The sequence below is a fragment of the Epinephelus fuscoguttatus genome, linkage group LG18 (genome assembly GCF_011397635.1).
Source record: "Epinephelus fuscoguttatus linkage group LG18, E.fuscoguttatus.final_Chr_v1".
NCBI classification, from domain to species: domain Eukaryota; kingdom Metazoa; phylum Chordata; class Actinopteri; order Perciformes; family Serranidae; genus Epinephelus; species Epinephelus fuscoguttatus.
Window position 1 is genome coordinate 37,256,001 of NC_064769.1, and position 17,500 is coordinate 37,273,500.

The window sequence follows — 17,500 nt, forward strand, 5'->3', positions numbered from 1 at the left end:
TCTATATTTGTACTATTTCCCACTTTGTGCTGCAACTGCTGCAAAACAATTTCCCTTGAGACAGAAAAAGGTTTATCTTATCTTCTGCTAAGCTGAGCTGGCTGAAGCTTCACATTTAACAGACAGATATGAGAGTGGTATCAATCTTCTCACCTAAGTCTTGTCAACACAGTGAATAAATGGATTTCCCAAAACATCAAACTATTCCTTTAAGGATTCTGCAAAAACCTCCAGAACAGTGATAAGTGAAAAATCAGATGCTTGGCTCTGTAACTGTGAGCGTTAATGTTAAAACTCAAACTGGAGCTATTTCTTCGAGTGAGACCTGACGTGCACTGAGTGAGCGCTGCGAGCGTAGGATAAACTGTGACTCACATGTCTACACTGTATAAATGTCTCTTTAATTACATCCAGCCGACGCGTCTCGGTGGGTTTGAGGTTAAAAATATCCCACCTGCAGCCAGACTTGTTCTATGGGGGCTGTGTCGCTGCTGCCTCATCTTTAAGGACATTTCAGACACAATATCCAGCACAAGAATGGAGAGTTTGTGAGGCCCTTTCAGCTCTGAGGATGAACCTGATGACATCCGCTACAACGGATCACAAAAGGCGAACTTACACCGAGATTAAATTTACTGTCATACACAACGAACGGGGAGCGAGGCTGAGAATGAGAATGAGGTTTGTGATTTGTGCAGCAGCTCCTTCGCTCTCAGCCTCTGGTTTTATCTGCGAGCTGCAGGGATGTACATCCTCAGAATAAAATGACTTGTTGATGGGTACTCCGCCCAACACACACACACACACACACACACACACACACACGTTATCTGAGCATCAGCAGAACACACACTAACAGAATCAACCTATGAACACCACAGTCCCGCTCCACAACGCGAGCATCTGCTACTATTAACGGCTGTTAATTTGTGATCTTGTCAAACGCATCTTTCCTCACCAGACGCTGCTGCTGTTACTCATCCTGCACGTATCAAACAGAGGCCTGGGCTGCAGGTTACTCTGCGTCGGCTCCTGTGATGCTACTGACGGTATTTCGTCAGGACTTCACGCTGCCTGCTGCAGCATGTGTTTGCTTATTTCCCAGTGGATTTCTATGTTTGTTTTTCACTACAGATGAGTTTTAATTTCATTATCACACCAGGTGGTGAGGTTACAGAGTTCAGAAATGATTTCAGCTCCAGTGGTGGTACATTTAAAAGCATGCATATAAAAGCAACATATCTTCTGTTGTGTTTTTATTTGTATTGTTTTATCTTATGTTATTGTTGGTTACTTTATTTTAGTATTATTTCAATTGTCTGATTTTATTTGCCTCATTACAGTCTAAAAATCTTTTAACCCTGTGGTGAATGAAGCACTTTGTAACTTTAATTTTGCTGAGTTCAATTTTTTTTTATTATTATTATATACAATACTTGTACTAAAATATAGTGTATATACAGTAGCAGAAGAAGTAAAGAGTCATGGATGAGTGCATTTACATGAACATGAAAAATCCCTTTATGATGTTTTTTTGAACTACCACGTTCATGTGTTTGATCATGTAAACATGTAATCCCCTTTTCAGAAACAAAGATAAGACTTCATGACAAACCGTTTATGACAAACCCCAATATGCTACCTGGAGCACCTTGAAAGAAACCAGGATACTGTTGCATGTATACACCTCATCCCTGTTACTGACTACCTGCGCAGGTGCAGCTTCAGCCAAGTGACGTAGCAGAAATACAAACAATGGCAGCAGCAACAGGGCAGGGGTTTTCCACACATTCATTTATTTGTGCCACAATTTAAGCATCTGCCCCCAGAAATAGATTGTCTAATTTTGGAGCTAGACCGTTCATTAGGAGTGCATTTAGAATAAACATGTGTTTGGTTATTTATGGCAGTATACTGTCAGGGCGTAGAGTGACCTCAAGGCAGAGACAGCAGCACTTGCAGCAGCTGCTCCTCTCTGTTCTGACCAGCTCTGAATGGCTCGACAAATCAATCCACCCTGTGAGTCACAAACTGCAGTTGAGGAGAAAAAGACCTAATGGAGAGCGCCACCTGTGCTTTGTTCCCGGACCTCCAACACCTCTGAATTTCGAGAGGGGTCACAGACTGATACAAAGGGACACCTGGGCTTAAAGTTTGCTGTTGACCCCACCCATCATCAGCTATCGCCACATACACTCTCATTCTGTTGGAAACACTGCAGCGTTTCACTTCTGAGACGATGAGGAAACAAGAGTTGTCACATTAAATCTCTAAATATTGCATACAGCTCTTTTAACAAAAAAAAAATACAAATATTAGAGAAAAATACAAATAACGAACACAATTTTTTAGAGCAGAATGATCTTTCTTCTTTCCAACATCTTTAAATCTTTTAAAATTTAAAACACCATCTGAGTGGACCAATTTGTCTAACTTGTGACCCTTTGGAGGGGCTTAACCCCTGGGTTGGGAACCACTGGACCAAACTAGCTAACTGTTCATAAAATAGTTCAAACTAGCTCCACCTGGAGCAGCTTCAACAGTAACATGCTGCTCTAACATTAGCCCCTTCACACTGCCTCTTCAAGGCGGGATGTCATGTATGTATGCTGCCTCGTTTCTCTGTATAAGTGGTACAATCCTAGAATGGGGGGGACAAAGTTGTCGCTTTAAAGGCGGCATCAGAGGTAGAAACAATGTCTGTAGTGTTATGTGTGCGACCCACTGCGGGAGATATAAAACCAGCTGTTAGCAGTTAGCAGCTAACTACAAGACGAAAATGACTACAAATTAGGAAAACAATGAGGTCCAGGAGCTCCTTACCCTCCGAGCAGAGGACGAGATCAGCTGCCATATAGTCTGAGTGGGTGGAAGTTCGCTGCATAGATCAGCCTCTCATTGGGCGGAACGAGCCACCCGCTGAAGTCCCGCCCTACCACCTCCGGTTGTGTAGCAGTTTTCAACCGTTTTCAACACGTCCTTTACTAACTTTTGCGGTGTTTGATCTTGCGGGGATGTAGCCATTTTTCTGCCATGGTTCGCGTCCTGTAGGCGATATTTTTGTGGGTGTGTTACACCAAAACCTGTTTCCCCCCGCCAATATTTTTGCAAGCGCACCGTTGCTGTGGCACCACCCAGAACGATTGTGATTGGTTGAAAGAAATAAAAAAAAGCCGGGGCGTTTTTTTTCTCCAATCTTAAAGTGAGAGTCGGCCCAGCCAGACCTTTCTTTTCTTGAGAAAGGTCTGGTGAGCGAGACTAGCTGCCATATAACAGGGACAGTAATGGATTTTTATTGACACAGTATTGACACATGTATGTCATATATCACACTAGAGGCTGATGCTGTTGTGTTACATGTCACACCCATCACGCCTCTGTTGATTCCATCATGCCTGCATACTACCTGAAACACGGGTGTCGAGTAAACCACTGCATAATTAACCTATAAACAACAACCCCTTCAAATTTTTCCCTTTTTTTTAGTCTGAAGACGTTCATTCTGAAAATGTTCATCCATTTACAGAACAAATGACGAACAGCCTGTGATATCCTCAGTAGAATTATGAGCAAATTCAGCAGTATGTCCCATTTTTCCCCACATTCAGTTAGTCTACTTCTCACTGTCATGACATCTGCATGTTTTTGTATGATTTTCCACTAAAGCAGAAGCTGTTGAAGAAGCAGGTTAAGTTGTCCGCTGCCTTTCAAACCATCTACAATCTGAAGATTTGTCAGTGTCTCAGCAGCAGCAAGGTTCCACTAATATCATCTTAAGATAGAAGTCTGATACTTTTGTTCTGGAGCTGCTGGTTGACAATATGTTGCGCAATGTTCGGTAGGTTTAAACACGACCACAGAAAGTATTCTCTGTTATTTCAGAGAGCTGTGTTCTGCTCAGGGTGGAAAAGCCACTGAGACAGACAAGTATCTAGGCTATTCTGAAACCTCTCAGCCTTCATATGTGCATCAACATCAGGTGTGCAAAGTCATCTAGTGGGCTGAGTTTGACCCTTTGGAGAGCCGGTTCTGGCCCCCAAACCAGAACACTTCTGTTTTCAGTCCTTTAAGGGTCATCATAACAGATAAGAAGAAGAAGAATAGCGTAATATCTTATGCTGTGAAACCGTTCTGAGATGTACAATTAAAATCTCACACAGTTTGATTTTGTGTTAAAATGCAAAGGCAGCATAAAGAAGGGACTTCACTGCGGCGCTATAGTGTGATCTCTGTGTAGGTAGAGCTGTTGATGCATCAGTCATTGTTCTACATTGTTGTATTGACACTTTAGTTTAAGTAAAGGACCTGATTCTTCTTCCACCACTGCTCAGCTGACAGAAAATGTTTGTTGCATCCAAACTACAGATATGAGACGCTGTCACTGACCTGCAGTCCATCCCCAGTGATGGTTCCCACTCCTTCTTCCTGTGGATGAGAAACAGCCGAGATAAGAGTCCTGCTAATGTTAATTTAACAAGGCGTGCACAGTAACACGGATTAAGAGCTTAAGAACTAATGGGCAGCTCTATGAAAGAGTGTGCTGAAGAGATTTCACACTCATGTTCCATAAATACCACGAGTCATGTTTCGAAACAATTTCCTTCCTCAATCCAGGCTGAGAAACGCAACAGTGCCGACACAGAGTAGAATCAAAATAAAGCACAATATGAACTTCACCTTATTAAGAACTGATTTCTGTGTGTAAAATCCTGGATGGATGCCAAACGTGTTGACCTACAGCTCATGTGATCAGCTGACACCACAACATAAAAGAGGCGTGGGCAGCAAATGAGAGAGAACGCGGCCCTGACGTGATGGCTGGGTGATGAGAGAGAGGACGAGCTATTTTTAGCTCAGGGTGGCGGTGGTGGAGGTGGAGGGGGAGGTGGAGGGGGAGGTTGGGTGGGTGGGTGCAGGGAGCAGTGTGATGGTGGTGTTGCTGCTAGCAGGGGTTAGTTGTGATGCTTTCCTGCGTTGTGGTAACTGACAGCGATGCATCAGTGTCTGAGGACGGAGGGGAGAGCTCAGCTAATCACCGCTCACACCCAACATCTGGGCCCTCGGTCTCCTTGTGCATCTATAAACAAACATTTGATATGTTAATTAAGTCGGAGAAGATAAAGGCGTACTATCAGGAGGACAAGTTCACATTAATATGGCAACCCTTCCTTAACCATGTTGATTCTTTAGGCTCTGATGACTTTATGGCTCAGCACAGTCTTTGGTATGTTTGTTACTGGGAGCGCTGGAAATGAAGCACTGGTAATGATTCCTGATACGTCTTAGTGTTAAAGTGTTTCTGCTTGTTTTCATTGCATGTCAGTGTTCAATAATAAGCTGCACTGCTCTACACCCCCAAAACCTTATCATTAACTGTTTGTTTTTCTGTGTTTCTTTTAGTATGATTATTTTATATTATTTGTTTATTTATGTTATGCAATTTATTTTTTAACTATCCTTATTTTACCCTATTTGTATGTTTTTTCTTAAACAATGATTATTTTAAATTATTTGTATATTTATGTTTATATTTTTAAACTATGGTTATTTTACAGTATTTGTGTATTTATGTTCATTTATTTTTAAATGCATTTATTCTAATTTATTTTAATTTATTTCTTGTATATTTATTTTAATTAATACATTTTTTAGCTATGGTTATTTTATATCTTTATTTTTTCTATAACTATGATTATTTAACATTAATTGTATATTTGTATTTATTTTCCTTTAACGATGATTAATTTACATTTTTTGTATTATTATGTTCATTTGTGCATGTATTTTTTTCTCTAACCATTTTTACATGATATATGATATTCATGTTTATCTATTTGACTTATTTAAGTAGCTCACAATATTTGTTTATTTATTATTTTCATTTTACAATATGTGTGTATCTGTTATTTTAATTTAATTTCTTACAATACTTTTTTTATTTTTCCTTAAACTATGATTAATTTACATTAGTTGTATATTTGTGTTTACTTTTTTCCTTTAACTATGATTAAATTACATTTTTTGTATATTTACGTTAATTTATTTATGTATTTTTCTCTGACCATGATTATTATTACATGATTCGTATATTTATGTTTATTTATTCAACAATGAGTACCTCACAATATTTGTTTATTTATTTATCTAATTTATTTATTTATTTGTTCTTTAACTATGGTTATTTTTACCTTATTTACCATTTAGGTTTATTTATTTGTTCTTTAACTATGGTTACTTCATGTTATTCATACATGTATGTTAATTTTTTTTCTTTAAATACAGTTATTTTACATTATTTGTTTTTATTTCTATTTTTTCCTTTATCATCATGACACGGTTTGAGTTGGATTCCCTCTGATGTTATCATGAGTGGGGGTAGAGCGAGATGTCTAATAGTCCAGCATGTGTTCATACAGTCAACTGTCAAAGTTGTACTTAAAAAAATCAAAAAAAAAAAAAATCAGAAATTGAACAAAATTGAGGAATGAGGAAAAAAAGAATACACTGATTTATTTTTCTAATTTAAGTCTGCTTGGTTCAGATTTTCATAAAAGACCTAACTCTTGTTTTAAAGCTTTGACTCATTTAAAGTCATTTAAAATACTTTCACACATTAATCTTTAATTTACAGCAGGTTTTATGATGTTTTTTTGCTCGCTCCAAATAACCACAAACCAACAGACGATAGATATCAAAGCTCTGTAACCTCAGTTTTATCTTTGCCCTGTTGGAGATCACAAATGCTTTTTAAACCAAACCTTGCATGTCAGGAAATACATAGTTTAACCACCAGCTGATTGGATCATAGTTTGTTCATCTGACTGTTGAAATTTCTTTTTTACTGAACATAAGGTCATGACCCCTGAAGATGAAATCATTTCCTGACAAGCTTTTGGGATTTGGGAGAACAGAGATGTACAGTCGCCCATCCTTTGGTTTTGAAAGCAGGTGGTGAGCGACGATCACAGCCACAAAAAGCTTACGGTCATTAACAGATACTGTACCAGAGTGCTATTGATCCTCTCATCTAACTCCCAGCGAGACAGAAAACAAGCCCGAGATGTCGAACTATTCTTTCAAATAATCACTGTGACATGGTCCAGGAGAGAAAAGCAGCCGACTGTAGAGATCAGAGGAGCAGCATCAGCACCTACTGACTGCTGCTGCTGCTGCTTCCAACAGCTCACAATTAACTCCGTCAACACATCTTTCCTCCTGCGTTTATACCTTCACCTTCGCTGTCAGGAGGAACTGCAGAGAAGTGGAGGTAGAGAAAATGAGAAGGCTGGAAAATGACGGCTTGGGTTTTTAAATTTGAGACGTGACACCTGAGCGTGCACATACTGAGGGTCGGCAGGTGGAAGTGGAGGTAGAGAGGGGAGGCTGCTGTTAATGAGATCCAGACAAGGAAACAGCAGGACAGCAGAGGAAGTTGTTAATTTAGCCGAGAAGATTTGAAGGCACCGAGATAAAAGGAGGGGAAGTTCCACTCCTCCTCGGGCCAATACCATTACTGTTTGGCCGGGCTCCAGGCCTCCGAGGCTGGCTAATATACAGCCGGAGTAGTGCGAGTGACACGCTCTCAGGACACCCGGTCCTTTCACACACTTTCATTTGTCACGGAGATTAAGCATCTATTAGGACTACAGATCCATCCCTTGATTACTCACATTCATAATGTCTGACTGTAGAAGAGTTTCTGCGGAGGGAAGATGTATCACTCACTCACAAAATCATTACGCAGATGTTACTGGACCGTTTTTAGCCACGCTGACGGCAGTGTTGTGTCAGTCCAACACTTTGATCCAGACGGAAATATCTCAACAACTATTCATGTTCCCCAGAGGATGATTGCTCATGACTTTAATGATCCTCCAACTTTTCCACTGGTGCCACCAGCAGGTTGATGTCTGTGGCTTTTAGAGAGATTAAATAGGGATCCATGATTTTGCCGATATCTGATATGCTGATATAGAACAACTTATTTGGCCGATAACGATACATCCATAAATTATGGAAAATTCTGCAACTTTATTCCTCAAATCCTCTGACTAAATATACCTTGTTTTTCTGTATGTTCATACCCAGGTTTATCTTTATTTTCATATGCATTTTCATTTATGTAGGACTACTTATGTAACACCCTACTATTATTTCGAGGGCTGTCCCCTAATAGTCGACCAGAAAGGTCATTAGTCAGCAAGATTTCATCGGTCGCTCAGTCGCAGAAAAAACAAACAAACGTGAAACTCTTTCAGGAGCTGCACCTTGTCAGAATAAATCCAAACCTATATGACTGGACCATGTGTGACTTTAATTTGAAAGGACAGCCACAGGAAGTGTCCTCGTCAGGTTAATCTCCAGGGCTGGTACCTGCGGTTATTCCACAGGCTAGTTAATAACATGTCGGGCAGGAAATCCAAAGTGTGGGATCATTTTGAGAAGGTGAAGGACGAACCCAAGGTGATATGTAAACTCATCTTCATTGGTCGACTACAAACATGACGTATCATGTGAAACATGGAAGTAGCTACATGCCCATTAGCCCACAGCGTCATTAACAGGCGGCTCGCTCAGTGTGTGACGTGCACTTGGAGATAAAATATAGGCCTATATTAATGAAGGTTCATTAGTACGGTTTGTATTTCTCTGTAATGTAGCACAGTGTTAACAATGTTACTGATACTATTCTTTCTCACACCTTCAACTCAAACCATTGTCACTGTACATAGGCAGGGTTACAGCATGCTTGTAACACACAGTGACATCATGGATCAGTTGCAGGTGGATGAAATAATAGATTATTAATGACGAAATATTAATGACATTCTCTTAAATATGAACATAGCAGAGATCAGAGCAGAGTTGCTGTCTGTCACCACATTAAAAGAGGCTCTGTGCACATTTACGCACGAGGAGCAGCGTCACTTTACGGATTATTTCAGAGGCTAAACGTTTAGGTCTGTTTCCTCTGTCAAGCTTACAGATAAGGTTTTTAGTTTTGCTACTTAAATGTTGAATTAAGGCACTAAATGACCCACCAGCTAGGAACCACTGCTTTAGACCATGCACTATAGGGCCCTTTTCCTATCAGCGTGTTAGCATTGTCTTTGAAAGCATGTTAGCATTCAGCTCAAAGCTCCACTGTTGCCTCGCAGAGTGTCAATCAATCAATCCGATCCGTGAGGAAACAGATGCACAGAGATTACTTTTAACTAACAGAGTGACGCTCTAAGTATCAGGTAAGCAGGCCGCTGTACCTCATCCATACCACTGAACATGTGTGTGTGTCTGAATATTTGATGAGGACACAACGCCTCGCTGGACCTGAACAAAGCCCCAGGATTGTTAATTAGAGTGAGTGCTCAAACACACTGTGCGAGCACCGCAAACGTGGCCGAACGTGACAGCTTTAGACTCTCAGAATAATCCCACTCCCTCACCTCGGTCTCACATGACCCCCTCACCACCACCACCCCACCCCAGGAGCAAAGGTGATGTCATGTAGGTATGGGTCTATATTTAAAGCGTTCTTGCAAGGGCACCACCTGACTGACAGCAGTGAGTCTATAAACAGCTTGTTCTGTTTGCATCAGTGGTGGAAGAAGAAGTCAAAGCCTTAACAATAGAAATATATAAAATTACAAGTAAAAGTCTGTTTTTGTAAAAGAACAGGAGTATTTTCAGCAAAGAACCAAAACTATAAGACGCTTTCTTTGATAGTGTTTTCTTATAGATATTGTATAAATTGTAATTGAGTCCTAGAAACCTGGATAGTCTATTACAAACATTTCATCCTGAGTACACTTGACTAAAGGTTCAAAAAATGGATTCCAAATGTCTTAACAGCGCCCTGCACAATAGTAAAGGATGGGAATGTGATGAGTTTTCGACAGAGACATAAAACGTACTGTAAATTTGGATGAAAATGGAAAAACTAGAGCCATAATTGGCATTTACAAATATCTACACTTTATCAGTGTTTCCTAGCCCCCATGATACCTTGCGTAAATTATGGGCGCAACTTCCGGCATTGACCCGAAACCTTTGATTTCCAATGGCAACAGTTTGTTTACAGTCCTCTGTTCTTCTCTCCAAGAGCTACTGGGAAATAAAACGTGGAACACACCACCTGTTATAGCTCAAACTGGATCATATGATCATTCCTCTGCCATCTCTGACAGCCATCTCAAAGCAACCGAGCACGCCAGCAATTAGCATGCTAACAGCACGCTAACAATTAGCTAATCTTGCTCCATTAAAATACTGTTATATATGTCCCGAGCAGCTTAAGGTAAAATCTGCTCCTTCTAAAGATGATTTATGATTTCTGATGAACTGATTAACTGTAGCTCCATGTAAAGTGAATAAATGTGATGTTTCCCAGCTAACCCTCCGCTCGTCTGCGTTAACCACGCAGTTTACACATTTTTATAACTTCTGATTTATTAAAAACTGTTCTGAGTGAAACATGAAGCTGAATTTAGCAGCAGACTTATTGTCTTATATGATATATAGTTAAGTGCAGTAAATCAGTGACACATTCCCAGCCCTGATGACTAAATACATATTTCACAGTTTATTTTCTAAGGTAGGTTGAGACTGAAGTCAGACAGAGATATCATGTACTGACGCTGAGTGACGCACCTGTCAGTCTACGTGTCATTCTCTTCTGCTAACTCTGATTTAAACTCTCGTGGTTCTATTTCTCATATCAACGGTAACCATGGCAACAGGAACAATCCCTTTTTGTTCTGGTCACATGTTCAACACACAGTTGCTGAAGACAAAGATGTAGCTCAGACTGGTTGTTAGTCGTTACAGACACGGACAGTGCAACAGGTGCCAGAGCTCCGCAGAGACATTTTAGAAAACGCTAAGTTAACATTAGTTCAATATTTGTTAAGAAATAAATCAGTATTTGATGAACTGAAGGCAAATTACTTTGGAAAAGAACCAGCGTTGGCGGTTAGCCACCAAGAGTAGCCACTGGGACTAACTAGCTCACTGCTACTTCCTCTATCTCACAGGAAGTTTCTACAGTTGTGCCCTCAGGAAGAAGGTGGATAGCACAACCATGTTGGAGAAGATGTGGGGCAATAAATGTGGACTATACTCAAGTATTCTGGATCATGCATGGTATTGTACCTCGGCAGGAGAAACTGTGTTAAGAGAAGACAGATACCGACTGAAAATCTTGTTGGCAACCTGTAAAAAGGCCGTCTTGAAGAGATGGTACAAGGCAGAGCCACCGACACAAGGTGAACAATATATACGATATGGAACTGTTAACCCACAGGACGAGGACTCAAGAGGAGCGATGTCGAGAGAAATGGATAGAGTTTGCATGTCAATGACAAGATGAGAGACTTAGAGTAGTAACTGGCTTTGTTACAGGGATGAATCGTTCTTGAGAGACAGGGAGATGTTTGTTTGTATTCTGTTTTAATCTCTTCCTTTTTATGACATTTTGTAAAAACAATAAAAATAAAGTGTTTAAAAAAACGATAGCTGCAGTGGAATTAAGTAAAATGAAAAAGCCAAGCATTTGCTGGTTTCTTAAATGTGAGAATTTGATGCTTGTCTTTGCCACACGTGCTAGCCTGAATAGTGTTGGATTTTTGGATTGTTGGTTGCATGTTTCACTATTTTCTGACACTTTATTGTAAAAACGATAAATTATTTAATCAGGAAAATAAGTGGCAGATTGGTCAATAAAGAAATGATCATTAGTCGCAGCCCTAGAGCACCAACAAACAGTTCCTTCCCACCACTGGTAGACATGCTACAGTTCCTCGCATGAGAGACACAGTGCATATGTTCCTGAGCAGAGTGAGGAGGAGAAAGCGTCAGACAGGGAGCTCGTCGGTCTATTTGTGGCGCAGTGTTTCTCCCTGACAGACTGAGGCGGTGGGAGGGGACCGGCGTGACGGCGGACGCAGACAGCCAGGACTAAACAGAAAGTAGTTGCTCATTCACATCCGAGCGCCACACTGCAGAGCGTCTGCAGCCTCCCACCACACAGTCCCGACTGTGAAGCCACGATCAGTGGGCTGGAATCCCTCTGTTTACCCTGCTAAAAATAGATTCCACACACTGCGATGACGTGGCATCTCGTGACAAGACCCCCCTCCTCCTCCTCCTTTCCTCCTCAGCTCCCCACCACTGCCACCCTGCTCCTCCTCTCTCACCCAGACTGTACCGCCGAGCTAGTCATGCAGTTATTGGTATGCAACGCTCAGCCCGGCTGTGTGCCACCTCTCCTCAAAATCCTGTCTGACGTGTCTTTGGAGAAAAAACTCTGGCACAGAGGAGATGGCAAGATGAATTTCAAGGAAAAAAGAGAGGGATGGATGGACAAGACAGAGATGGAGGGAAGGGTGGGGAGGAGGCAGGGGAGAAGGAGCAAGTGAAGGAGGGGGCGGCAATCAATACCATGAGTCATTCTTTCTGCGGTGGCCACTTCCTAACAGCATTCATTAAAAGCAAACCTAATCATTTTGGCCCGATAATCAGATCCTGTGAGGCTCCATCTTCTTTCACTCCCAAACCACCACGCACATTAAAATCATGCACGCTCAACCTGAAATGGGAGGAAACAGGACCAGTACATTAGGCAGTGGATCTGATGGTTGGGGTGATAGTGAAGCTGCAGCGACACGGCTTCAATCAGCAGGTGAACTCTGTAGATAACCAACAGACTTTCAGTCACGAAGGGCGCACTGTTGATCATCCACCACTTTGATCTAGACTGAAAAATCTCAACAACTATTAAATGGACCGCTGTTAAATTTTGTACAAACATTGATGTTCCCCAGAGGATGAATCCGAATTACTTTAATGATCTACTGACTTTTTCTTTAGCACCATCGCAGCTCAAACTTTTCTCTTATCCTGTGAAATATCCAACACATTCTCACTCCGTCACATATCGACATTTGGTCATGGACTTTCGACGTCCACATACGATGTGCAAGGTACCCTGGGTGTGTTGGTTGTTAATGTTCTGGGCAGCCATGTCAAGTTCTGCCTGTTGCATGCATTGTCTTCTGTTTTCACAGGATATTTAACGTTTACATACAGTCTCTTTCAAAATAAAAGCACTACCTTGGTACAACACCGCTAATTGACGTTTTTTCCTAAACCCAAACACGATGGTTGGGTTTAGGAAAAAAGAACAGGGCTTGGCTTTAGAATCTTACGAGACACAAACACCACTCTCTCGTGTGAAAGTCGCTGTTTGTTGGACCCATCCACCACCCCTCCCGCCTGCCCCGCTCAGACTTTCGGCACCTTAACTGTCGTCCTTGTCCCACCACGTTTCCCCCTGACACCATTGGGCGCTGTTGAACTATAACGGCAAGTGGCCACATATCATGCCAACATGAAGGGACACCTTTGCGTGATTTCTGACACCGCAAGTCACTGCCCAAGCGCCGGATTTCGACGACTTTGGCGTGAGACCGGGCTCTAATATCTCAATATCTTAAACCTCGCTTCCACCAAGCAGTCCGGTTCAGTTCGTCACACATCAGAGCAGTTATTTTTGTGTTTCCATCGTCAAAAGTTGTGGATGGTACCGATAGAACCTCTCCATTCTGTCCTGTTTTTTCGTCACCCCCAGCACACTGATATGATACTAAAAGGTGGAGCTAGAAATACTGCAGTCTACAACACTGCTGCTCTGCAAGGACTCAGTGCACAAACATGCTATTTTTAGTTTATTTAAATGTAAATATCCCATTAATTGGGGCCTCAGAACTGCATCTCTGCTCTTTGCAGATGATGTGGTTTTGTTGGCTTCATCAATCTGTGACCTCCAGCATGCACTGGGGCGGTTTGAGTGTGAAGCAGCCAGGATGAGAGTCAGCACGTCCAAATCTGTGGCCATGGTTCTCTGCAGGAAAACGGTGGATTGCCTCCTCTGGCTTGGGAGAGATTCATCGCCCCAAGTGAAGGACTTCAAGCATCTCAAGTGAGAGTAAAATGAAGCATGAGATGGACAGGCTGTTTGGTGTGTGATGCTGTCGTGGTGAAGAGGGAGCTGAGCCAGAAGGCAAAGCTTTTGATTTGCTGGTCCATCTACGTCCCAACCCTCACTTATGGTCATGAGCTCTGGGTAGTGACCAAAAGAATGAGATCGCAGATGCAAGTGGCCGAAATGAGTTTCCTCTGTAGGGTGTCTGGGCTCAGCCTTAGAGATAGGGGGAGGAGCTCGAACATCGGGAGGGAGCTTGAAGTTGAGCCGCGTCAAAAGGAGCCAGTTAAGGTGGGTTAGGCATCTGATCAGGATCCTCCTGGGCGCCTCCCATTAGAGGTTTTTCAAGCACTTCCGACTGGTAGGAGGCCCTGCGACAGACCCAGAACATGCTGGAGGGACTAAATATCCCATCTGGCCTGGAGACACCTCGGGATCCCCTAGAAGGAGCTGGAAAAGCCTCGCCTGGGAGAGCACATTGCCTTCAAGTTGAAATGAAGTTCAGCGAAAGTTCAATCAGGAAGACTTCCTTTATGCTATATTCATTCACAGTTCTCTCTCTTTGTCTCACTCCCACCACTTCAACTAAATCAGCTGATTATGCACGTTCCCTCTCCTGGTTATCCAATCAAACTTTGCCACGATCTCCTTCAGCCATTCATGTTGCTGCTGCCACGCTTTAAATCTGTTCTACTCTCTGCTCCCAACAGCTGTCATCTTAGATGGAATCGTTGTGCCCTCCTCCACCCCATTCACCTCCAGTCACCTTATCCAGAGCCCAGGACAAGCTCACCAAAAGCCCACTCCTCTTCACATCCAGATCCTCAGCTCCCTCTTCACCTCATCTCATCATCTACACCAGCATTTAGACCCTGTATGGGTCTAGACAGCTTTACCACCTCCTGGAATAGATGCCATCACGATGGGGTCTAATCGTCAAAGACTTTTCACAAGTAAATAAATATTATTTTCTCTCACAACGAGTCTGTCCTCATTTAAATTATTTTAAGCTGCTTTGTCCCCCCGGGTCGACACTCTTTCTTTTACAGCAATCTCATGTTCTTCCACATCCTGCAGCAAAAAGCCTCTTCGTTCCTCAGTGTGGTGGCTATTTATCTCCAAGAATTCAAGGCCATTTGACTTTCCCTGTGGTCCCTCATTGACGACCCATAGAGATGTCTGTACAGGTGAACCTGCTTGGCCAGTCTTCCCAGTTGAACTGAAGAGTGCAGCATGCACAGTGGGCACCTAGTTACAAAAATTCAGAGGTGCATGACCAAGCACCGCAACAGCTTTCAGAGCATTTGCACCCCACGCAAAAAGCAGGCCTGCATCATTTTCTGGTGTACTGGGGACATTTAGGTTGAGCATGAACCACGCTTTAGTCTTGTGTTCATTCCTGCATATACTCTCATTAAAATGCATATTTGCTGTTAAAAGAAATTACCAAATAAAGTGAGTTATCATACCTGCACACACACACTTGGATATCTACAGTAAGATTCATCTATTTTTTACTGTACTGCTCAGCAAACATGTGCTGGCAGAGCTTATTTAAAGCCCTGTGGCGACAGGCAGGCAGAGAAACTCTTTCCAGGTTTAAAGTGTTCTTCCTAGAAAGTTTTGGCTCCCCTGCTGCATCCGTCTAAATAAGTTACAGGCTCGGTGTGGATCACACGCACAACAGCGCCTCTTTAGTGTTTTCACCTTCGCTGTCTAAGAATAGCTGCGGCTCTGGAGATGCCTGCATTGTTAGCAGGATGTACAGGACATTTGTAGCAAGGACATGTCAGGTTCTGTACAGTATATCAACTGAGTGAGCAAGTGAGATGTGCTTGTGTTGTTCTTTACAGGAGGGGGAGGAGAGAAAGGTGAAAAACAAAGGCAAGATGACCGGGACAAAGGCGTCATTTCAGGGAAATATAACCTGAAAAAGACGGACTCGTTTCGAGCAGAAGCAATTAGACAATTACTTCTGTAGTCACTCACACAGGTGTCGATTTTGGGACATGTTCCCCTAAATATTTCGAGCATATGCATTTGTTGCCCCACTAAAACCATCAAAGTAACAGAGGATTTTAATTCTAACACAATTAAATTGATGCAAAAAAGGCACAAAATGGTGCAGAAAAATTTACCAGAATGCAGAAAATTAAGTTTTTGATGGTTAACATTTTCTAGCTGAACCCTCGAATCCCATTTCGAATGAGCACTCCCCAAAAAGTTAAAACAAAACCTTTGGCCATTTTTCCTTTCTGTTCATAAAACAGACTCAGCGTTGTATTTATTTTGGTCAAGTCTGGCTCCCCTTGTTTTTTTTTTGGTTTTGTTTTTTGTATGTGGGTCGAGCATGTTTGTTTGTAAATGTAATTGTTTTAGATGAAAATTAAATATAATATGAAAAAAATACACCTTTGCTCAATCACCAGGAAATTATTTAGATTAGGTCTGCTTTTATTATTAAAAAATACCTAAAAAACATTTGTCCTTCTTGCTTCAAGCTCCTTAAATAGGAACACTTTTCTTTGTCTTCTGTGACTCTAAATTGAATTTATTTATGTTTTTGGACTACCGGCCAGGCGAAACAAGCAATTTGAAGGCGTCATCTCAAGTTTTGGACGATTGTGACAAGCATTTTTCATTAGTTGTAACATTTTCCAGACTAAACAATTAATCAAAAACAAAAAAATACAACAGATTAATCGTTCGTTGCAGCCCTGAGCACTTTTGCAAATTACAAGCACGTCCAGTGTTTGGTCTAGTTTCATGCAAACATTAGCATTTATCTTACAGCACAGGCCGCCTTCACAGAAGTGCTAACACGGCTGTCGACTAATGGTGTTGTTGGTGTTTTGATTACAAGGAAATTTGCATCAATTAAGAGCAAAATCAACCACTGTGTGTCCTCCATGTTGTGACCCTGTTGTGTAGAGTAATCCAGGTTGTGGTTGTGAATGTTTTCTGATTTTATTGAGCTCACAATCGTGCATATTCCTAAATAAGGTGCATTTAATGAGATGTTGACGAACTGAGGCCCATTGAAGGGATTTTTTGGGAGAGTCTTTCCCTTAGCCACTGTGAGGGTCCAAGGACAGAGGGGGTGTCGTATGCTGTAAAGCCTCTGAGGCAAATTGTGATTTGTGATATTGGGCTTTATAAATAATCAATAAAAATAATTTGACATGTGCACTATATTCAATGGAAACTTGAGGGTACATACACAGTGCACAGAGGTATGTTAGTAGGGGAGTCACTCACAGACACGCACACTAAAAGTACAGCCATTTAAAACCCATGCAAACTGGGTATATGCACAGATAGATCTGCATGTGTTTTACCAACTGTACATGGTGTTCTGTGAGGTTTATGCAGCCTGTAATTTTCCTGCTTGGAGGTAATACATGAAACTTAGCCCACAAACACACCATAATATTCTCAGCCATTAGAATCAGATGTATGGATCATGTTGATCAAAGCAAAGCTACACTGATGGAGACCACCTGACCACTGCAGCTCATTCTG

At 41.8% G+C, this 17,500-nt stretch overlaps 1 protein-coding gene across 3 annotated transcripts in view; it reads right to left on the reverse strand.

Moving 5' to 3' along the window:
- Positions 1-17,500, reverse strand: part of LOC125878564 (membrane-associated phosphatidylinositol transfer protein 2-like) — an 89,180-nt gene that overhangs the window by 71,182 nt on the left and 498 nt on the right. For 2 of the 3 annotated variants that reach the window (XM_049559841.1, XM_049559844.1), the window contains exon 2: positions 4,387-4,425. The exons of the other annotated variant lie outside the window; for it this stretch is intronic. The gene's annotated coding sequence lies outside the window, so the exon portion shown is untranslated. The remainder of the gene's footprint in view (positions 1-4,386; positions 4,426-17,500) is intronic. 3 annotated transcript variants of the gene reach the window in all.